The sequence below is a fragment of the Helianthus annuus genome, chromosome 12 (genome assembly GCF_002127325.2).
Source record: "Helianthus annuus cultivar XRQ/B chromosome 12, HanXRQr2.0-SUNRISE, whole genome shotgun sequence".
NCBI lineage: Eukaryota > Viridiplantae > Streptophyta > Magnoliopsida > Asterales > Asteraceae > Helianthus > Helianthus annuus.
The window spans coordinates 133,559,607-133,584,792 of NC_035444.2; positions in this window are offsets into that span (position 1 = coordinate 133,559,607).

Here is a 25,186-nt window from a genome sequence, read left to right on the forward strand (position 1 = left end):
AGTGAGAAGCGGATTATTGAAGCAGCGAACGTTGAATGTCAAGGTTACACTACGCCGCCACAGAATCCTGGTGATTCATGGCGTTATCATTATGACAAACTTTGGGATTCGTTTGACATGAGAGAAGAATCAGAGGAAGATGAAGATTTCTTTGATGAGCTGGATATTTTGCGAGAGTATGAGTCGCAGCTCAGGTTCCCAGCGGATAATTCTAGAAGACCTCAGGAAACTTCAAATGATGATGAAGCAGGTCCTAGCAATGCTGGTGAAAATGATGATGAAGTTGCTCCTGGTAATCAGTCAGAGGTGAATGATAATCAAGAAGCTGAAAACATGCCAGTTTTTGATCATGGTGATTCAGACTCTGAGGGGGAGCAGATCCAGTTTTCAAGTTAAACAAACCAAGTTGGTGAACAAGATGCAGAACAGAATGTTACTAATCTGGAAGGAAATATAGATGTTCCAAGCGACGTGATGCCGCGAACTCTTTCTTATCATCCAGAGGAGTTGATCATAGGAGAACTGCATTCAGGCGTTCATACAAGACGTCAAATAGACCAGGGCTTAACATGTTTTTATTCTACAGTAGCACCTTTATAAACTGAATTTTCATTAAGTTGTTTTATCTCGCAGGTTGAACCGAGAACTTACAAAGAGGCGCTTACTGAAGACTCTTGGGTCATAGCAATGCAAGAAGAGTTAAGTCAGTTTGAAAAGTTAGGAGTGTGGAAGTTAGTGGATTTGCCAGATGGTCAAAGGAAAATCAATACAAAATGGGTATTCAAGTGTAAGAGAGACGACAGAGGAGTGGTTGTAAGGAATAAAGCTCGACTCGTTGTTCAGGGCTTTAGTCAACAGGAGGGGATTGATTTTACAGAAGTCTATGCTCCTGTAGCACGACTAGAGGCAATCAGAATTTTCCTAGCATTTGCGTCTTGGAAGAACTTTAAAGTGTATCAGTTGGATGTTAAATCGGCGTTTCTTTATGGGAAGGTCAAAGAGGAGGTTTATGTCGGTCAGCCGCCGGGCTTTACTGACCCAATCCACAAGAACAAAGTTTATTTGCTAGACAAAGCGTTGTATGGTCTACATCAGGCACCGAGAGCCTGGTACGAGACTTTGTCTCAACACCTACTCGCTAACAGCTTTATCAGAGGGAAAGTGGATGCCACTCTCTTCACTAGAGAGGTTGACGGACATCTTCTGATCGTTCAGATTTATGTAGACGATATAATTTTTGGGTCAACGAATGAGAAATTGTGCAAAGATTTCGAACAGGTGATGAAGCAGAAATTTGAAATGTCATCAATGGGGGAGATGAAGTTCTTTCTAGGTTTACAAGTTGAACAACTTTCTGAGGGAATTTTTATTCACCAGACGAAGTTTGTGCATGATATTCTAGAGAAATTTGGAATGTCAAGTTCTACTCCTGCTGCTACCCCACTTGCGACTAATCATGGGATTCACCCAGATCTCACCGGAGACAGGGCTGATGAAACGTTCTACCGTTCCATGATAGGTTCTTTGATGTATTTAACTGCTTCACGTCCTGATATCATGTACCCAACGTGCCTCGCAGCAAGATATCAATCTAACCCGAGAGCTTCGCACATGATCATTGTTAAGAGGATATTCCGTTACTTGAAAGGAACACCCACATTGGGGTTGTGGTATCCTAGAAAAGGCGATTTTACGCTCAAAGGGTATTCCGATTCGGATTTCGGAAGCTGCAAAGTCAATACCAAATCAACGACTGCAGGATGCCAGTTCTTTGGACCTAGATTGGTTACCTGGCAGTGTAAGAAACAAACGTCTGTGGCGCTATCTACATGTGAAGCGGAGTACGTTTCTGCTAGCAGTTGCTGCTCTCAGATCCTGTGGATACAGCAACAGATGCGCGACTACGGTTTGCAGTTTCTTAACACACCTTTGTTTGTTGATAATGAGGCCGCAATAAATATAACTAAAAATCCAGTACATCACGCTAAAACTAAACATATAGAAATTCTTCATCACTTTATTCGCGATTGCTTCGAGAAAAAGTTGATACGAATTGAGAAAATCCACACTGACGAACAAAAAGCTGATTTGCATACCAAAGCTTTTGATAAAAATCGGTTTCAATATTTGTTAAAACTTAATGGTATGAAATTGCTTTCGGTGTCGGATGGAATTGTGAGCGTTGATGAGAGTACTGTTGCGGATGAAGACGAGAAACAATCTGCGATGGTTTGTCGATTTTTTACGTGTTTTGGTATTTAGGGGGAGTAGAGTAGATAGTTGTATATAAATATATTTTTAGAAAAATACAAAAACAGTAAAAAATGCAAAAAATACAAAAACATGATAAAATTGAAAAAGAGCTTGTGTATATAGGGAAAATGATAGTACATCGGCTAGACGATTACAGTATGCTAAAGATTTGTAAAGTCTAAATGAGTTAAACAATCTCACTGATGATGTGTCGATAGGTTTTCGCACATTTAGTAGATTTATTCGGGATATAAACCTAAAATTTCAAATTTGTGAAATTCGTGGGGAACACTACTTGGATATATAGGTAACCCCTGAAATCTCGTTTGAAAGGTCTCGTATTCTGATATACTAGGTTTTTATACTCAATGATGTCTGGGGTATTATTCCGGGACTTCTGCTGAACGGAAGTTCTGACCTAGTCCTTGGATAATACTTTCACCAAAATGCTTGAAACACAGCATAAACCCTCAGCATGCAGATGAAACAATAAAATTGATAGTCGCTGCTGTTGTAAGCTAAAAGATCCTCTAAAGGGGACATATTGAAAAGTCGAAGCTGATATCTCTTTGCGTATACGGAAGTATCGACCTGAGATCCCTCGGCCCTCGCATACATAATTTATGTACAGATATCATTGTAGTATGCTCACCCGTAAGACTGAATATTGGGATTCTGAATACGGAGTATATTCAAGAGGTGGGACACATGAATTGAGCTAAGTTCATAAAACATCTAAATCGTATCCTGAATAGATTGAAATCTGGTGAGAATTTAAAATGGATCAGTATATCGACAATCGAGGTGAATTGTTTAAATCTGAGCATGTAATTAAGCTTAACGGTACTTGTATTTTGTCTGAAAAGCTGATATGATTCCCTGACACGCTCGCCAAAAATAAGTTTGAATATAGTTCAATTTCTTTACATTCTGCAATTTAAGTTTTCTGTTATTTCATTTCTTAGTTTTAGAACACATTAAAAATCCAAAAAGATTTAACAATTCTGCTTTAGTTTAGACAAACCAGAGTGGAAAGTTGATTGTCTGATTCTTGTGACTTGAAGCAGATGCAGGAGATTCTGAGCTGAAGAATGAGGAGAGCTTACTTTGTCAGAGTTTGGAAGATGTTTTCAATGTCAAAACAAGTTCATTAAATTGATACTTGTTATTTTCAGAAATTGCTTGAAAAATGTTTTTCAAAATCAGTTCGATTCGTCAAATGATCAACCAAGGTCATTAAATTGAACTTGGTAGATTAATTGAGTATCAGGGTCATTAATTTGGACCTGAGTACTTGAGTGGATTTCTAAAGCTGATTGAGTTTGTGATTTATTATTAAACAGATAAAATTGTAATGTTATTGGTTGAGTAACAGGTTTGGACTTCATTATTCCCAATGGAAGCTAATTGTCAAAGCTTGAACCAGATTTCTCAGGTTCTAGCATACTGAGAGGGGGAGTCTGTGAAAGGGGGAGTCTGGATCAACAGCTAAAGGGGAGTCTGAAGATAGAGTCAGATTGTGATTCAAAACCTGAGAGGATTGAATGATGTAAAGACAGAGAGTTAGAGAAAAGACCAAGACTAAAGACTCAGAAGCTGGAGACTGCTGAAGACTACGTCAACATCCAAGGGGGAGTCTGTTGATGCACGGAATGTCTGTTGACTACGTTGACATCAAGTCTTAGGTCAAGATTGGTCAAATTAGAAGCTAGAAAGTCAATTACGTGTTTTATATATGTAATTTCGCTTGTATGAACATAAGATGTAGAGGTTTCGCTTGTAAGTCATAGGGGTTTCGCTTATTAGGCAGGTTCGCTTATACGGCATGTCCGTATAAGTGGAACCACTGGGACTATATATATCATTCATAAGAGAAACCTGGTTATGAGTGGTTGAACATTGAAGCGGAATTGTTGAGAGCTTTAGGTGTGAAACTCTGTCAAATTTACTTCAGAAAGCAATAAAAAGCAAAGAATTGAATAGGAAAGCTGTTGTTACTTCATTTATGTTGATTCCGCCTTCGTATGTGAAGATGAACGTTCTCTACTGACTATTCAGGGTCGGAACACGGTCCAACAGCCTCTATTAACATGACTCCTATCCATACATGTCATCATAATTGTAACACGGTTAGCTTACAAACATTCGTTCATTCAGCTTTCAAATCATGCAATATTTAACTTTCGTTAGCTTATTAACGCATATAAGGGATATGTATCATCATACTTTATTACTACCGAACATAACACATCAACTAGCAAGTTCATAATGCAATAGTTTCTCGCATACGACTTTTACCTTTTTAACTTCAATCCTATACATAATCCACTCTCATTTAAACTATGCCATTCACTTACATAACTACTGCATTCACATATAGTTTGCATTCCATAACACTTTTTACAAAAGTTCAATTCCATAATTTCCACATACAACACAAGACTTCCTAATTCATTCAAAATTTATAAAATTAACCATTCAAGCATTTAATCGAACACTTGGTGTGCATATAACATTGTAAGCACTATGTACACATATCCAATGCAAAATTTCACTAGTAATCTTCATAACTCATTTAATCAACTAAATTCTCATCACTTATTCATTCTACAACATAAAAATTCATCAATTATGCTAGCGCTCGTACCTTCATCGATCACAATTACTCAATTTATGGAACTACAAGATCACCATACTACTAGATTAATTGGGTTTTACTCCAAACCTTCAATACAAACGAATTCAAGCATAAAACATCTTCTAATGATGATTCTAATTCATACACACCTTCAATTTCTTCAATTTCACGGATTTGATTAAACCCTAGTTCATGAAAATGCACCAAAATACAACATTCAACTTACCTTATGTTCAATATGCTTAGATTAGCGAAGAATTAGCCTCATGCATTCGATTTTTGGATCAACAACACCTTTAATTTCTGAAATTCCTGAGGTATTATGAAGGAGAAGGGTCTCCTCTCCTTCCTGCTTCTTGTTCGCGACCCACACACCCACTATACTGGGTTTTTATTTTTTTAATAAGTTATTAACATAATTACAAGTTTAACCCCTCAAGGTTGTTTAAGTTATCATTCTTGTATTTTTTTCTAACTTTTAAACTTTTATTATTCATTTATAACTAACTAAACATTTAAAACAATTAAACATTCAAATAATCTTTTATAAAAATTTGGGGGTGTTACAAGGTGTATGAAGTGGATGGTTGAAATAAGTCACAATATTGTATCGAGTGCGGGTCACCACAATTGGTGCAATAGTCTTCCCTATAATCATCCTCCTCATATGTGTAGTTGTAATCTCCTGAGTATTGATCCATAAGGATCACTCAGCAGACCACAACAGAATCTTGAGACCAGAAAACATAAATAAAAAACGGAAACAGAGGCTGGACACGGCCCCGTGTTCAGTGAGCACGACCCGTGTTCAGGATCTGTATCTGGGCGTTTAATTAAAAGTTACTGGTTTGTGCAGCACGGGGGCGTGTTCAGTGAGCACGGCCCCGCGTTCAACATACTGTAAATGCAAAACTAACTAAAATGAAGAAAAATGTGCGCACGTTTTAAAAAGGTTTTGAAAAACTGATTAGGCCGTCGATTTTAAGCTTTCTTAAAATGCTTGTGTCCCCGACAACGGCGCCAAAAACTTGATGCGTGTGAAGTGTCGTATAGTTTTTAATGTATATTTTAAGCCCTTTAACACTTTTTAGCCAAGTTTTAAATTTATAAAACACGGTATTTACCAACACTAAACACACATATGGGCAAGTGCACCCATCGTGAGCGTAGTATAGTGTTGGTAAGATACCGAGGTCATCCAAGGACACAAGAGCTTTTAATAACGGTTTATCCTCAACGTCTAATCAAATCAAAAGTTTAGAAAAGATGTTAAACTAGAAAATAAAAACTAAAAATGCTGAAAAATAAAAATAAAAGTAAAAACAGATAGACAAGATGAATCACTTGGATCCGACTCGTATTTAGTGTAACCTTTGATTATTTCCGCACTTTTGCACTTTTTAAGAGATTATCTTAGTTATTGTAGTAGGCCCCTCTTTTGAAGGTGACGTTACCCTCAACCCATTAGTTTGAGTCAGCAAGGATACAATCCTAAAGGGTTGGATTATTGAAAGATAATTAATTAAGTTATTAATGCATAATGTGGTAGGCCCCTCTTTTGAAGGTGATGTTACCCTCGGCTAAGTAGTCTGAGTCGGCAGGGATACAGTCCTAAGTAGCCGGGTTAAAGTTTTAATAGTAGCTTACATATGAGGGGATCAAAGAGTTTGGACCCCCGCCATCCAATACCGGTGGGTATTGAAGGAGGTCCTACTAAATTTGACCTAGGTCCTTGCAGGATCTATACACTGAATAAGGCAAGACTCTTACCAAACCATTCCCTTAACCCCCGACCAGGTAGCCAACATATCTCCATATAGACCGTGGAGATATGAATGGTGAAAATCTTTTATTTTATATAGACAGTAAAATAATGCCAAGACACCACGGACAAATGATAAGGAAGATTCTCCTTCAACATAAGAAACTAGTTATTAAAGTCATTAATACATAACCAAATAAAAAGTGCGAAAAGATTAAAAATAAAAAGTATTACACTAGACACTTGTCTTCACCAAGTGATGTAAGAGACTTAGCCAAACATGGCCTTTGATTGTCAAGAACTTTTACGATCAATCTTGGATCCCGAGACTACTCACACACTCTATGATGGATGATGGATGATGGTGGTGGATGATGGTATTGTGATGGTGGTGGTGGGTGGGTGAAGTGTGAGAGATGTTGGTGCAGTATGTCTAAAGCCTATGTCTTAAGTCTAGGGTCTTAATATGTCAAGTTTGTATAGTCTAGGGGTCAAATATGTAAAGTTTTAAGGTGTTTATTGCCTGACCGTTTGAAACGTGTCCGTTTGAGTTTCAAACGGAAGGGTGTGTTGCCTGGCCGTTTGAAATTGTATGTGTTATTTCAAACGGTCAGCCTTGCCTATATAAAGGCTTGTGTGCTTTTCATTTCATAGGGTCAGACCTCAAAGTGTACTGTTACTCTGCCGGATTTTCAAGTCAAAGTGAATGAAAAGCAAGTAGTTAAAGTATCTGCAACGTATCTTCATCTATTTTCTACTATTTCTTACTGATTCTGATCTGATTGAGTGTTTCCGCCACTCAGTTAGTGTGTATTGCTCAAATTGACTCATTCTAGAGGTCAAACTGATCCTACAATTGGTATCAGAGCCAGTTGTGAGTGATTACACTTGAATCAGTCGGTTTTTCAGCTCAGAAAAGGATTTCAGAACATTTGGCCGGTTATTTTGGACTGAGTTTTTGACCGAGTGTGTGAAACTATCTATTAATCAATCCTTGTGAAAATCAGATCTTAATTCAACCTAAAAGTTAAGAAAATTGACTAAAAACTACCTTCCGTTTGAACGAAGAAATGGTGTCCGTTTGAAAAGTTGGTCCCATCGTTTGAAAAGTTGGTCCCATCGTTTGAAAAGTTGGTCCCATCGTTTGAAAGTTGGTCCCATCGTTTGAAAGTTGGTCCCATCGTTTGAAAAGTTGGTCCCATCGTTTGAAAGTTGGTCCCATCGTTTGAAAGTTGGTCCCATCGTTTGAAGACTTGGTTCCACCGTTTGAACCTGTTCTCACCGTTTGAACTTAATCCCATCGTTTGAAAAGTAGCCGACCGTTTGAATCAGCAGTCCGTTTGAATCAGTAGTCCGTTTGGATAAGCTGTCCGTTTGAAAATATACAGTTTGTTTGAAAGAGTGTTTTCATTTGAAATGGATAATCAGGATTTTTACAACATGTTTGCGGGTAGTGGTGGAGTTACTCAGAGTCCTGCTAGTATCATTCAGAATGTGAATCTGGAAAACGAGCTTGGAACGATGCAGAAGCCTCCGAAACTGATGAGTTTGGATGAATATTCAGGATGGTCTGAGAGGTTCAAAAATTGGGTGCAGGCAAATCACTTAGAGAGTTGGATAAAAATCGAAAGAGAGTATGTTCCTCCAGTAGACGGGTTGAATATAAGAAAGACAATTGCCAGTCTGACAGATGCAGAGCAGGTCGAATTCAAAGCTGAGAAAAAGATGGTCAGCATCTTACAACAAGCGATAAAAGAAGATATTTTAGTGTTACTACAGCACAAAAATAATTCACAGTCAATATGGCAAGCATTAGAGAAAAAAATTCAAAGGCAGCGCGTCAATGATTAAAAGTAAAAAGGCATTGCTAAAGAAAGAGTTTGAAATCTTCACAGGGATTAAGGGTGAATCAACAAAGCAGCTTATCGAGAGGTACTGTCATCTGGTGGTAGAGATGAGAAGGTTGGACATCGAGAAGATAAATGAAGAGTGGATAGAAAAATTGTGCGATGCACTTCCCTATGAGGAATGGGGAACGTACGTAATGATGTTGAAAAACAGTTCGGATTTCGTGAATTATAGTTTGAGTGAGTTCATAGAGAAAATTGAAGCTCATGAGTTGGAATTGGTGAAAATCAAGAAGATGAATTCAACGAATATGCCACAGGATGTATCTTTGTATTACAAGAGTAGTCCGGTAGTATCGAATGTTCAGAGTCCGAAAATTCAAACTGGTTTTAGTGTAGACAACACTTCATCTGTTGCTCCAAATGCCTATCAGTCAAGTCAATCGACTCCTTTTGCCAATTACGAGCCGAATGTCAAAGTCTCAGATCAAAATTCTCCTCAAATCTCTACTGGGTCAAATCAACAGACAGTTGTGTCCGGAGTGCAGTGTAACATTGCAATTAACATCAAGAATGGAAATGAAATCACCGAAAATGCAGCAAAGCAACACATCGCGTTATTGGGTTCAGTTCTGGAAGCATATGAAGGGTTGGTTGCTGGTAGGATCAGAAATCCTGATATGACTAAAGAGGATTACGATCAGATCGATCCGGAAGAACTGGAATTGATAGATATTAAGTGGTGTATGGCAAGTTTAGTTCGAAGAGCTCAACGATTTATGGAAATCACTGGTAGAAACAGTTTGTCGGGTCCAGATCAGAAATTAGGGTTCGATAAGACCAAGGTCACCTGTTTTAAATGCAAAGAGAAAGGTCATTTCAAGCGCGAATGTCCGAATCGTGAGGTGATAAATCATCAGAATCCGTTTACCAATGATTATTACAGACAAGCTATATATCATCGCCCGAACCAACAGCCTACAGTTCAGAGACCTCAGAGCGAGAACAAACCTGAGAAGGCGTTGATCGTAAACCAAGATGATGAGAAGGTTGCGTCAGGTTTTAGTTGGGACAAGTATATTCCAGGAAAAGACGATCAAGCGATGATGGCTGAAGTTGTAGAGATTACCGAGACGGGTGCTGAGTCAGAAGTTTTCGAGAAGGTAGATACAGAGAATGTTAGTGAAGAAGTTTCTGAAAATGATGTTGAGTCTGGTTTTGAAGAAGTTGAGGAAACAGTTACTGAAGCTGTTGAGTCTGTTTCTGAGATCGTGATTGAAGAGGTTATTGAAGTTGTTGATCAGGAGGTTCCGGAGGTCGTTAAAGATGTTTCTATGGAAGATTCTGCAAAAGCTGAGGAATCTGTATCTGATGTTCTTAGTTTTCAATCTCGAAGGGAGGAATTTGTCTATACTATGAAATCAATTTTACATCCTAACGTCTTTGGTTCTTTTGCAGATTATTTTGAAGATCCAAGAACCGGAACGTGCCCGAGATTCGAAGCAGAGAAAGAAGAAGTCGAGGAGATGATTGATGTGTCGAAGGAAATGACTGAAGAATCTCTAAAGGAGATTGCAGATAAAGCACTGATGAGCAAATTAAAAGAGGTAGATTCAGACATTCAGGAGTCAGTCGATAAAGTGTCAGGTCTAGGAGAGGAATCTGGAGTCTTAGAAGTCAACATGGTCAAGTCGTCTGAGTTGGAGTCAAATCCTGTTGGTAAAATTGTTTGTGAGAATGAGATTATAGTAGAAAAAGTTTCAATCTCTGATACACCGTGTCAACGTTGTTCACAACCATGCACGGAGTGTCTTGAAAAAGACACCATGTATCAGGAACTGAAACAACATGCATATATGATGAAGTTTGACTTAGGGCAAGTAAAAGAGGCGTACGACACATTGTCTAGGTCAATTAAAATGATCCAAAAAGAAAGTCTTGAAAACGATAAAGCAACCAAGCTGGCACAATCAACTTTATTTGACAAACAAAGAGAAGTAAATTTTCATTTAGACAAAATCGCATCTTTGAGAAAAGAGATTGAGTTGACTAAAATTGAAAATGATAGAATTGATCAGAAATTGATGAGTTATGTGGCATCATCATATGTGTTAGAGCAAATAGTACCACAACAGCCACATGCTTCACCTGCCTTCAACAGCGTTCCACCCCCAATGTGGAATAATTATACACAGAAATATCCAGATGGGGTGGAAGCTGCATTAAACATCAAACTAAAAACACTTGAGAATGATTTACCTGATAACATTGATATAACTTTCACTGCGTCTGACACTGACAACGAATCCCAGGTAATCAAAAATGTTATTGATCAGGTGTTGGATGATGATAGTGAGAAGTCTGAGAAGGCAAAATCAGTGGAGTCCGGTAGTGATTCTGAGGAGGACGGAAACTTTTTAGATCGTTATTTGACAAAAACGGATAAAAGTGTGGATGATGATTCAATTATGGTGGCTTACACTATGGTTGGATCTGACAAACTTTACTCCAACACCGAGTTTCCGCTTCAGAATGTTAAATTTGAAAATGTTCAGAAAGTGTTTAAGCTGATTGAGCTGAGCGTAAATGAGTTAAAGAAAAATGATTTCTTTTCAAAACTAAATAAGTCAGTTGGTTCGTCACGTCCTACTAGTCCAGAAAAGGTAGAGGGGGTGGGTAAAAACCAAAACAAGAAAAATCAGTTAAAGAATAAAGGTCTTGGTTTTGAGAAGAAAATGACTAAGAAGTTGGTAAAGCCAAAAGATAGAATTGATGATGTATTTGTTTGTGGTCCAAGCACTGAGACTGAAAAAGATTATATTTTTAGTCAAAAGGCCGTGGACGATTTCAATGCAGCGCAGAAGCTGAAAGCAGAAACTGTTAGTAGCACATTTGTCGAGTATGACAAACGTATATGCTATCGCTGCAATGAAGTCGGCCACATGGCGAAGCAGTGTAAGAAAGTGATCGAAAAACCGGTTGTGGTAAAAGCTGTTAATAAACAAGTGGTTGAGAAACCGAAGGTTGAAAAACTTAAGGTTGAAAACAAAAATGTGTCAAAACAAACCATTCAAAAACCTCGACCAAAATCACCGGTCGTTGCTAAAGATAAACAAGTGATGGTTTCGCCGATCCGAATTCTCAAACGAGGTGAAAAGTTGAAGTCGGAGGATAAGCCAGAATCGACTTTCGAAATTGGCGAGTCTTCTAAGTCCCCCAAGACTTCGAAATTTTACCCTAAAGCAAAAACTTTTGAAAATCAGTCATGGATCGCGAAATCTAAACCATCTGGTGAGATTAAAAAAATGGAAAATGTGTTAAAAAATGAGTCACAGTGTGTAAAAGATGATGTGGTTAAATTTGAGTTTGAACTCGATCAGTTTTTGTCGGAATTTCCCAAACTTCATAACAATGTGAAACAAGATAAAAAGGAAATTGAGTCAAATGTCACTTTTAACTTTCCGAAAACAACTGAGAAATGCAATGTGGTTTTTGGTACAGTGTCGGAAGTTAAAAAGTCGTGGGCATCATTGTTTAACTGATGTGTTTGTGAATTGATTGCAGGAGCTGCCCAAGTCTGTGCTCTCAAGGTGGATAATGGACAGCGGAGCGTCGCGACACATGACGGGATCCTTATCACTGTTATATGATGTCAAAGCGATTAATGGAAGTTACGTTGGATTTGCCGGTAACCAAGGTGGAAGGATTGTTGGTCAGGGAATGCTCACGAACGGAATCATATCTTTTGACAAAGTGAATTATATTGTTGAATTGACGAACAATTTGTTAAGTATTTCGCAAATCTGCGACAAAGACTTTAGCGTACACTTTACAAAAACAGAATGTTTGGTTTTAAAACCAGGGTTTAAAGTCCCTGATGAGTTGGTTCTGTTGCGCGCCCCTAGGGTTAATGATCTTTACATTTTAGACATGAGCGCTGCAACACCAACAACTCCTCAAAAACAATGTTTTGTGACAAAATCTAAAGCAACTGAAAAAGAGTCGGTTATGTGGCACAGAAAAATGGGTCATATACACATTCGTAAAATGAACTTTCTTGTGCACAACGATTTGGTAGAAGGTGTGAATGTTAAAAATTTTCATTTACCTGACGATTGTGTTGCTTGTAAGAAAGGTAAACAGGTACGGAAGTCTCATCCGCTAAAGATGATCAACACCATCCGGTTACCTCTCGAGAGATTGCATATGGGTCTCTTTGGGCCGGTCAATGTCAAAAGCATCAGTGGAGATTCTTACTGTTTGGTGGTTACGGATGATTATACAAGGTTTTCATGGGTTGTTTGTTTGGAGAAGAAGGATGAAACGTTCGAGGCTTTAATGGTTTTGTTCAAAAAGATGGAAACAGTGTACAAGCTGCCGATCAGAAGAATTCGAAGCGATAATGGAACTGAGTTCAAAAACAACAAAATGTACGAATTCTGCAATGAAAAGGGGATACTTCACGAATTCAGTGCGCCATATACGCCACAACAGAACGGCGTGGCTGAACGAAAGAATAGAACCCTGATTGAGACTGCACGTACTATGTTGGCCGATTCAAAGCTTCCGATTTTCTTCTGGAGTGAAGCTGTGTCAGCGGCTTGATATACTTTGAATAGAGTTTTGACAGTGAAGAAATATAAAAAGACTTGTTTCGAGCTGTTACATCGCTATAAGCCAAACCTTGAGTTCTTGGAACCTTTTGGCTCTCCGTGTACTTTCATAGATGCTGATGGTAAATTCGGAGCGAAAGCGAATGAAGGGTTTTTCGTAGGTTACGCCAGTCCATTAAAAAGGGTATTTGTACCGTGTCTGGGGAAGGTGATTCAGGTCCTTCATGTGGATTGTCAGAAGCACACACAGTCGCAACAACTTCCCGGACAAAGATTCCTATTTGATTACGACAAACTCTGGGAATCGTTTCATCTGCCGTCCGAGCCGAGTGAGGAGGAAATTGCTCTTATGTACCTATATCAACAAAGTCAGTCGCAAGAGCCATTATCTAGTCCGCTAGATGTTCCTACGCCCACCGTGGGTACTCACGATGATGAAGCAGGACCAAGTGGAACCGTTCATATATCGCCAGAGGAACCAGAGGAATCAGCTCCGTCATTTGACGTTTCTGACGACTCAGAGGAGGAACCCGCTCCTACCTTTGACGAGGAACCAAATGAGACATCAGAGGAGGCTGTTGATCAAATCGTTGATCTCGACATTTCAAATTTGGAATCGGAAGTTGTGGTGCCTGATACTGTGATGCCACGGACACTGTCTTACCATCCTTCAGAACAAATTATCGGCGATTTACAGAGTGGTGTCAAAACAAGACATCAGATAGACCAAGCTTTTACATGTTTTTATTCTGATATAGCTGATATGCAGAAAGAAGTCTCATACAAATGTTTTATTTCGCAGATTGAGCCCAGGACTTACAAAGAAGCATTGACCGAGGACAGCTGGGTGAATGCTATGCAGGAGGAACTGCAACAATTTGAGAAGTTGGGCGTCTGGAGACTCGTTGATCTGCCAAAGAACCAGAAGCTGATAAAAACAAAATGGGTGTTTAAATGTAAACGTGACGATAGAGGAGTCGTGGTGAGGAACAAAGCACGTCTAGTTGTTCAAGGCTTCAGCCAACAGGAGGGTATAGACTATGAAGAGGTTTACGCGCCGGTCGCAAGGCTTAAAGCTATTCGTATCTTTCTTGCCTTTGCATCCTGGAAAGATTTCAAAGTCTATCAACTCGATGTTAATTCCGCATTCCTGTATGGTAAGATTCGAGAAGAAGTTTACGTGGGGCAACCACCGGGGTTTGCAGATCCACTAAACAAAGACAAGGTGTACTTACTGGATAAAGCATTATACGGTCTACACCAGGCCCCGAGATCCTGGTACGAGACTCTCTCGACCTACTTGCTGGACAACGGGTTCACAAGAGGCACAGTAGATAGCACCTTGTTCACGAAAGAAGTAGCTGGCCACTTGCTGATTGTGCAGATCTATGTCGACGATATCATTTTTGGTTCCACCAACGACGAGCTATGCAAAGAGTTTGAAGTTGTGATGAAGAAGAAATTCGAAATGAGTTCAATGGGGGAGATGAAGTTCTTCCTCGGGCTGCAGGTAGAACAAATGCCCGACGGAATCTTCATTCACCAGTCAAAATATGTAAAGGATGTGCTCGATAAGTTTGATATGACAGATTGCAGTCCTGCATCAACCCCCCTCGCACAGAACCATGGTATTTGTCCGGATGAACAGGGAGTGAAGATGGATGAAACGTTATACCGATCAATTATTGGGTCCTTAATGTATCTCACACCCTCCCGTCCCGACATCATGTATCCGACATGTCTGTGTGCACGATATCAGTCGAATCCGAAGCAATCGTACCTGACGATCGTCAAACGCATCTTACGGTATTTGAAGGGTTGCCCAAGCATCGGCTTGTGGTACCCTCGTTCGGGTGATTTTACATTATCCGGTTTCGCTGATTCAGATTTTGGTAGCTGTAAGCAGAACGCAAAGTCCACCACTGCTGGGTGCCAGTTCTTCGGAACTCGGCTCGTTACCTGGCAGTGCAAGAAGCAAACTGCAGTCGCGCTCTCCACTTGTGAGGCTGAGTACGTCTCAGCCTCTAGCTGTTGTTCACAGATTCTCTGGATTCAACAGCAGATGCGCGATTTCGGTCTACAATTCTTGGATACTCCAATATTTGTGGACAATGAAGCAGCTATAAATTTACAAAGAATCCGGTTCACCATTCGAAAACAAAACACATTGAAATCCGTCATCATTTTATAAGAGATTGTTACGAAAAGAAATTAATACGGATTGAACATGTGAGCACCGATGATCAGAAAGCTGATTTTTACACAAAACCGTTTGATAAAAAGAGATTTTATTATCTTTTAAGGATTAATGGGTTAAAAAATCTGCAATCTGGGAGGGTTATCGAGTGTGAAGCCGAATTGGGCGGCGATCTGACTTGAACCGTATCGAGTTGTCAACTTTTGTTTGTACAGTTGTATTTCCTGCTTTTCGTTAAAAACCAAAAACACAAAAATATGTTTTAGTTTTAGGGGGAGATATTTGCAGAAAAATACAAAAACATGATAAAATCATAAAAATCCAAAAACATTAAAAAAATGCAAAAAGAGCTGTGTAGTATAGGGGAAATGATAGTACATCAGCTAGACAGGCACAGTATGCTAGAGAAATGTAATGTAAAAATGCATTTAAGCAGTCTCGCTAAAGATGTGTCGGTAGGTTCTTACAGAATTAGTAGATCAGTTTGGGATATAAACTAAATTTAACTTGCGTTTTCGTGGGGAACACCTCCAGGATATATAGGTAACCCCTGAAATCCTGTTTGAAAGGTCCCGTATTCTGAGATACTAGGTCTTTATGCTCGGTGATATCTGGGGTATTATCCCGGGACTTCTGCTGTATGGAAATACTGACCTAGTCCCCGGATAATACTTTACGCAAAAAGCTTTGAAAAATAAGCTTCACCCTCAGCATGCTGATGAAACAATAAAATTGATAGTCGCTGCTGTTGAAATGCAAAAGATCCTCTAAAGGGGACCCACCGAAAAGTCGAGCCGTCATCTCTCTGCTGAACGGAAGTTCTGACGTGAGCTCTCACGGTTTCGCATCTACCCCCAACAGATATCAGCTGTGGTATATTCACCTGTAAGACTGAATACTGGGATCCGGATACGGGAGTATATACTGAGGTGGGAACACACGTTGACGTTTAAGTCTCTAAAACACTAATAACGTATCCCGAACAGATTGAAAATTGTGTGAGAATTTAAAATGGATCAATATACCGACAATCAACGCGAATTGCTTAAATGTCTAAAATGAAATAAGCTTAACGGTGCTTGTGTTCAGTCGACAGCTGATATGATCCCCTAACATGCTCACAAAAATATTGTGTGTATATATCTCAGTTTGTACAGCTTAAAACCCAAAAAGATTTTTTTTTTCATTTCATTTTCGACAACTGATACTGGGAATTGGAAGATCAAAGTCTGTGTGCAGATCATGTTAGTGTTTGATGAGGGTTGGGAAAGCTGTGATTGCAAACTAAGATTGGTATAGTGTTTGACAAATAAAACATGAAATGTTCAAAGTTCATTAAGTTGAACTGTTTTTAATATGAAATATCAGTGTTCTTCATAAATCAGATCATCCAGGGCCATTAACTTGGACTTGGTAGGTCAAACAGTTGACCAAGGTCATTAACTTGGACTTGGTCAGCTGGGTGGAACAGAGTTCAATCAGAAAATTGCTTAAAATGGAATGTTTTGAAAATACAAGTGTTTGACCGTTTGAAACTGTTCACATCGTTTGAAAATTAACCTACCGTTTGAAAATGGTTAACCGTTTGAAAGCTGGTTACGTCGTTTGAAAATCGCTGACCGTTTGAATGTTTCAAACGGAAGGGTCTTAGGTATAAATACCTTAGTCGTCCGTTTGAAACATCATTGCATCAGACCTTACACTTTCAAATGGTCAAGGCAATTTCAAACGGATAGTGCATTCAACAGCAATTTCTTTGTATTTTCTACCGGATCTCGTGGTTTTCAGTGGTTTATTCAGTCGTAATCATGGTGAAGGTAAGTTTCTGATCTTATTGTCATCTTATTTCACATTATTTTGTTGACGACGATGATCTGTTTCTCATATGATTAGATCTAGGGCTTTTTGTATAGAATAAATTGCTAATGATCAATAGGGTAGTGTCGTTTTGGAAGAAAGTTCAGTGTTTGATAGTTTAATTGTTCAAATTTGTAGTGTTTACACATGTTTATATATATGCAGATTGTTCATGTCTAGATTTAGAATGTTACAGGTGTTTTTGTTTGATAAAACTCATATCCATGGGCTCGGAATCTTACTTAGAACAAACCCTTAGCTGTAATTTGTTTGGTTCAATCTGTAGATATAGGTTAGGGTTTGAGCATAATTTCAAACGAACAGCACCTGACCGTTTGAAAGTGCTCGTTTGAAATGTCCCGTTTGAAAAGTGCTCCTTTGAAGTGTACCATTTGAAAGTCTTAGTTTGAAGGATTCAGGATTGAGTTTCATCGTTTGAACTCAGACCGTTTGAGGGTCATCGTTTAAACTCAGGCCGTTTGAGTTTCATCGTTTGAACTCAGGCCGTTTGAGTGGTATTATTTGAACTCAGGCCGTTTGAATGTCAACCGTTTGAACTTAGACAGTTTGAAACTGTTTTGTATGAATGTTGACCGTCTGAATGACATGAAGTTTGAAAACTGTTTTTTTTTAAAGTCTAAATTGTGTTGAATGTTTGTGTTTTGCAGCCAACTTCTACATTATTCAATCCTAGTCACAATACTTGCTACAATTTGGATGAGAAGCAAAATCCGAAGTTATCACACTTCAAAGATATTCTGGAATTCATGAGAAGGATACCTATTCTGAAGGCTTTGACAGAGAGACGTCTAGTATTCAGATCACATATCAAACGCTTTTGGAAGAATGCTTCGTATGATGAACAAAACAAGATAATTAACTCAGTTGTGAAGATAGACGATGAAAAGAAACCTATTGTCATTACTGAAGCAGTTATCAGAGAAGTAATTGGGTTTCCAGATGAAGAGAATTCACCAACGAAGTTGCCAAAAAAGATGGTCAAAGGATGTTTGCTTAGAATGGGATATGTAGGTGGACTGAACAGTGCCAGTTATTTGAAATCAAAGTTCACCAAGCCTTATAAGTTTCTGATTCATGCAGTGATGATTTCAATGAGTCATCAGAAAGGCGGTTATGATACCATGCGTGATTATTTGATGAACATGGTTGTATCTCTTTTGTTAAACAAAAAATATAATTTCTCTCATATTGTTTTCCATTACATGGTTGAGGAAATAGTGTCGGACAGAAAGACTTGGTTATATCCCAGATTTGTGCAGATGATATTAGATCATGCTTATCCAAATTTGATTAGAGATGAAGAAAATGATATGTTGGTACTATCACACATGGATAATGATTCGATTAGAGCTTTAGCCAAGTATCATCCAAAACATCCAGAGCCGACAAAATCTGCTGAACTATTTGGAGCCATCAAAGATAGAAGCTATAAGGATCCTGATTCCGAGAATCATGAACATTGGAGAAACGAGGAAGAGAGAAAAGAGAAAAGTTATGAAGAAGAGCTGAAGATTCTTAAAAGTTTTATTTCTAAAAGAAGTGAATGGTTCTTGAAAGAAGAAAAGAAGTCAAAGAAATTTACTCCTACTGTGAAATCAGGCAAATAATCTTCTTCACAACCGAAAAAGAAACAAAAGAAAGCAACTCCAATGTCCTTGATTGATGAGCCTGATGAAGATATCTCTGCTGCAAATGTTGAAAAGGAGCAAGAAGTGACTGCTGCTGAAAATATAGAAATTAATGCAGATTTGTTTACAACTGATACAGATTTTGTTGAGAATATTGTGCAGACTGTTACGTCTAACATTCAGAAAGAGAAAGAGAAAGTGTTAGATGATGTTGAAGGTGACGACGTTGATAAAGACACTACCAGTTCTTCTAGTTCGTCTGAATATGAAGTGATTGATGCAAAAGAACGTGAAAGACGAATGAGAGCAGAGGTAGAACAGGAGAGGTTTATTAGAAAAAGGAAGAGGGAAGAGAAGGAAGATACACCTTATGTACCTTCTCCGGAGCATGTTTCAGTGTCACAATCTACTCCGGGAGGTAAAAAGAAGGCTGCTGGTCGAAAGAAAGTTACACCAAAGATTAAAGTATCAAAGCGCCCTCAGAAAATCATACAAACTACACCTCCACGTCAACCAACACCTCCACATCAACCAACACCTCCACAATCTCCAATTCACACAACACCACCCAGACAACCTACACCCAGACAACCATCTCCTCTGTTTCAATCAACACCACCTCCACATCAACCATATTATTCTTCTCAAGATCTTTTTGGTACACCTCCACTCACCCAAGCACAACCTGGTTCATCATGTAGAGGTCTTCAGATACCACAAGATAATCTGCTAGACGTTGATTTCGACTTTGCAAACAATTCGCAAGTGTTGAAATTGGAAAAAAGAATTGATGAAGTGATAGCAGAGAATAAAAAATTGGTGGCTGAATGCAAGGAGATTGCTGACAGAGAAAAGACTCTTGCTGGTAGAGTGCAAAGGTTGGAAGGTGAAAACAAAGTGTTGACACTGAAAATTGAAGTTGATCAGACAGAAATTGACGTTCTGAAAGTTCGAGTGTCTGAATTAGAAGAAGAGAAGAGTCGTCGAGAGAGTGAAAATGAGTACTATAAGTTGAAGAATAAAGAGCTTATGGCTGCTAAAGCGTTGCATGAACACAAGTTCTACATGCTAAATAGAGTTGTGGAAAGCATGTTAGAAACAACAGTGGATCAAAAGTATGAAGAGTTGAAGTTAGAGGACCTTCGTGCAGAACGTAAAGCAGAAGTAGAAAGGCAGATGAAAGATAAGGGTAAAGGGGTTGAAGGAAGTTCTGTAATGTCTATTGTGCCTTCGATGGTGATAGATAATCCTGTGCCTATATCTTCAGTTCCTGGTATAGTTGAAGAAGAATCACCTAAGTTAATTGGTGGTGAAGATGAAGAGGATGATGAAGATGATGATGAGGAAGAGTTTGTTTATTCTGCGAGCAGTCACAGTTCTAAAGGTAACGATGATGATGATGCTGCAGGGGGTTCAGGTGTTGGAGTAACTGAAGCCTCAAAAGAAAAAGTCGTTGAAGATCTGTTAAACGACACAGTCAATGAAGAAAGTGGTGAAGCTGAGAGAAAGGGGGAGTCGAGTAAGACTCAGATTGTAGAACATCACGAACCCTTGTTCCTATGTCTAGATGTGTATAGGGAGATGTTAAAAGATGTAAATCCCGAGATTCCAATTGATCTTGAAGCAGATCTGGAATCTTTTGATATCAATAAACAGAAAGATTACAAGTATAACTATGTTGAGGATGCCGATCAGTATGATAGGGTTGAAGTAGAGGATGGTTCGGATAATGAAGATGTTCCTGAAGACACTTCAAAACTTCCGACGTTAATGGAATTCTTTGCTGCTGAAAACAGAGATGAGTTGCGTCAGAAAGTGACTGAAGCGGTGAATGATAATGTGTTCGAGTGTTTGAGAAAAGAAGCTGAACAGGAAGGCCAATCTAATGTTGAAAAAGAAGGTCAATCAAGTGTTGAAGAGATTGATCGTTCTAAATGGTTCAAAGATTCTCATGAAAGAAAGTTCAAAAGGCCGTTGAAATACTTCCAACGAGATCGAAATGTTTCGCTTGGCGATATTATTAGTTGGGGTTTTCTTCCGCAAGTTAACGCCTATGCAGTTCGAAGAGAATATGGTGTCCAATACTTTAAACGTTTATATGACATTATGTCATTACCATGGTGGGATGTCGATGAGTTATCTCAGGTGAGAACGTTGGATTATCAGGTGAGGCAGAATGATAAGGCGATGTGGGGATATATTAAGTACGAGACTCTGAGAGGATATCGGAAATGGAAGCCTCATCGTCCAAGACGTATTCAAAAAGTAGATCCAGTGACTGGTGTGACAGAAACTATTCTGAATGTAAAGCTTCCAAGAACCATGACAACAATTCCTATGCCAGAAATGGAGCAAGATTTTTATAAAGGGTTCATTGATTGGGTTTACAGCTTTCTGACAACTGAAGCAATCATAACATACCGAGCTGGTGGTGAACTGAGATATATTCATGTCTATGATCCGATGTGGCTGGTGAATTATTCGGCAAAAGACATCGAATGCTTGTTTATTCACAAGATTCGTTATAAAGCAGAAGATAAAGATCAAGCTCAACAGTTCCAACGTGTTGTATCACTGTGCATTCAAAAAGGAATTAATTCCGAAAGCACGTGGAAATCGTCATGGTGGGAGTTAGATGAGAAGATGAAGAAGAAAGCAAAACGTGAACGTGAACGTGAGAATCGAAAAATGGAAGAGAATAGAGGAAAGTTTATGAGACAACAGCTTGAAGAAGAAAAGGCATTGAAGAAAAAGAGTGAAAAGATCAGAGTTGCGTTAAGTCGAAAGCCAAAACAGAGGGAAGAGAAATACAGAGCTGTTCAAAGACCCAAAGACCAAGACTGAAGACTGCGGCTCTATCCAAGGGGGAGTTTGTTCGTGCAGTATGTCTAAAGCCCATGTCTTAAGTCTAGGGTCTTAATATGTCAAGTTTGTATAGTCTAGGGGTCAAATATGTAAAGTTTTAAGGTGTTTATTGCCTGACCGTTTGAAACGTGTCCGTTTGAGTTTCAAACGGAAGGGTGTGTTGCCTGGCCGTTTGAAATTGTATGTGTTATTTCAAACGGTCAGCCTTGCCTATTTAAAGGCTTGTGTGCTTTTCATTTCATAGGGTCAGACCTCGAAGTGTACTGTTACTCTGCCGGATTTTCAAGTCAAAGTGAATGAAAAGCAAGTAGTTAAAGTATCTGCAACGTATCTTCATCTATTTTCTACTATTTCTTACTGATTCTGTTCTGATTGAGTGTTTCCGTCACTCAATTAGTGTGTATTGCTCAAATTGACTCATTCTAGAGGTCAAACTGATCCTACAAGAGAGGTGGTGTGCCAAGGGATGGTTTGCAAATGAGCCAAGCACCCCTATTTATAACCTGCACAGAAGCACGAACATGGCCCCGTGTCCACCCATCTTCTCTTTCTTCATTAATTTCAGTTTGTCTGCATTAGTTGACCACGCCCCCGTGTCCGCTGGGCACGACCCCGTGTGCAGAAGCGTATCTGTACTATCAAGATTTCCTCAGATTATGCGAATCTTAGAGTTGACCACGGCCCAGTGTCCGCTGGGCACGCCCCCATGGTGGGTGATAGAAGCTTCTACAACTTTGTCTTTTCTGCAGACACTTGGGCACGCCCACGTGCTCACTGAGCACGGGGCGTGTTCAGCCTTCTGTTCTCTTATTTTTGCTTGGGAAGATGATGTCGGGGGGTCGGGCATGCCACGTTTGTTCCTTTTCTTGTATTTATGTTAGATTTAGCTGCCTTTTTGCTTCTTTTGTTCATTTGAGCTCATTTAATCCTGAAAATACAAAAGGAAGACAAAAACACACTTTTTCCAACATTAGTACTAAAAAAGGGTTAGTTTTATGCCACATTTGATTTAATTTTATATGTTGCATTTTGCACACATCAGTTTCCGCCGCGGTTTGTTGTTTTACGCGGTCAGGGTGTGACAGAAGAGTTGGTATCAGAGCTCATGGTTATAGGGAATTAGGTTATTAGTAATGCTTTGACCTAGACTATAACCTTCCTAGGACCCTAACGCAAGTTTACTTACGTTTAGATCTTAAAACAATACAGTCACCTATCTTTAGGTGACAACCATAAAAAGAACACAAATAACAAATCCGTTTTGAAAATCAATCATCTATTCTTAGATGATTTGTTTTAAGCCTTCAAGTTTTCAAAATCTCGTCAAAGTTTGGGTCTTATAATATGAACACGTGCAATCTGGAAGGGTGGGTGCCTGTACCTCGAGTTTTCTATCTAAGGCTAGTGTGTTCGTACAAATCCACATAATCAGACCAGTCACTCTTACCTGGGAACTCTTGGGGTGAGTGTCCACTTATAGGCAAAAGCATGTCTTCGCGATACATTATAAAGACCCATTTACTTTGATAAGTCATTGTGTGTCGTTTGTTTGTTCGAGGTAACGAACGAACGATCGCCTTCCTTATGTTTCGTCGATATTTTCAATACCTCTTTTGTTTATCCAATTGTAAATCTCACTCGTTTCTCATGTTTCCTTGTTCTTTTTAGAATATGCCTCCTAGACGTGATCAAACACAGGATGCTGCACTCGCAACCCTAGTCACTCAGCAGATTGCTGCTGTGATTCCGAACCTAATTACTCAGATCAATCAAGAAAATAACAATAATAACAATAACAATGCTCAGTGCAGTTTCAAAACGTTTAATTCGGCTAAACCATTGAAATTTTCTGGGTCTCAAGGAGCAACTGCGCTCCTACAATGGTTCGAGAGTCTGGAAAGCACATTTAGACATGTTCAATGTCCGAATGAGCGAAAGGTCGAGTTCGCATCTACTGTTTTTGAGAAGCATCCTTTAACATGGTGGAACGGTGTGATGAGGGATAGGGGTACCGATGTGGCTTTGGCACAGACTTGGGAAGAGCTACGGGCTCTCATGATGAGAGAGTTCTGCCCCCGACACGAAATAAGGGCATTAGAGAGGGAGTTCGATGATTTGAAACAGGATGGGAGAGAACACTGTGCTTACACAGATCGTTATGAGGAGTTGAGTTTGCTCTGTCCTAATATGGTTACCCCGTTGGAGAAAGCAATTGAGAAGTATATTGATGGTTTGACTGACTCTGTGCAAGACATAGCCACCCTACCACTGTTTGTCAGGCCATCGAGTTGGCTACAACCTTGACTGAGTCTCAGGTCAGAAAGGGTAAACTAACCCGCAAGGGTGACAAGAAACAATCGGCCCCTCAAGACAATGGGAAAGATGTAGGATCGGTTTTGACTCCGAAACGATTGCGAAACGAACGTGTGACGTGCCGAATCCGTACACAAACGTGACCTAACACACAAGACGTAAAATAAATGTGATTCTATTAGAAATCTAACAAAAAGAAGCACCTTGAATCACTTTCTCTCTCTAGAATCTCTCTCTAGATCTAGAGCTTCTCCAAAACACAAATGAGCCAAAAGTCTCTAACATAAGGCATAAGCCTCCTATTTATAGGCCAAGGCTTTTAATGAGATTTCTCATTAATTACAAGATTGCCACCTTGCCTTTTGACTAGTTATTACAATATAAGCTTGCTATCTTCAGTTTCTCGCTACGGCTCGGATTGACGAAGGCGATAGACATAAATGCACTAACGGACTCCCCCTTGGATATTGCCGCAGTCAATCTCGTAGCGTCTTGTCTTTCTCTCTCTCTCTTTGAATCTTCTTGAAGCTTTAACACGTTTTCATCAACGTAGACTCCCTCTTGCTTGAACAGAATCCCCGTGGATCTGTCTTAAGCTTCAGCTTCTCCCCCTTTCGGTTAAACTCTTTCTTCATCAGTCTCCCCCTTTTGTCAAGCTTCCGTGCTTTGGGATCGACACCTTGCTTTTCGTATACAAGCTCTTCTAGGATAGTTACATGGCTCCTTGAATCCACGCTTCCTCTTGCGTTGAGCTCGCCTTCAGACTCCCCCTTAGACTCGGCTTTCGGGATCGTAGTCTGGTACAACATCTGCAACACTCAAACATTTATAAGTAACAAACATTTTGAACATTCAATTGTCCAGGAATGGTAACCCTGGCTCTATTAAACTTTCTAAATCAAGATCCTGGCTTTAAGATATAATAATATGAATATATCTAGAAATATCTTGATTCACTCCCCCTATCAACAATCTTCATAGATTTGGCAGTTTTAAGTATCCAAAATCAAAAACTGACTCTTTTACAGATTTTAACAATATAAGCATCCAAATCCTTCACAGTTAATCATACAAGTCCAACTTAATGACCTTGGAGATATCACAAACTGTTTTTGATTTTTTATTAAAACTTCAAGTTTCAAATTAATGAACTTGTTTTATTTTCAGAAACACAATCAACATACTTAGATTT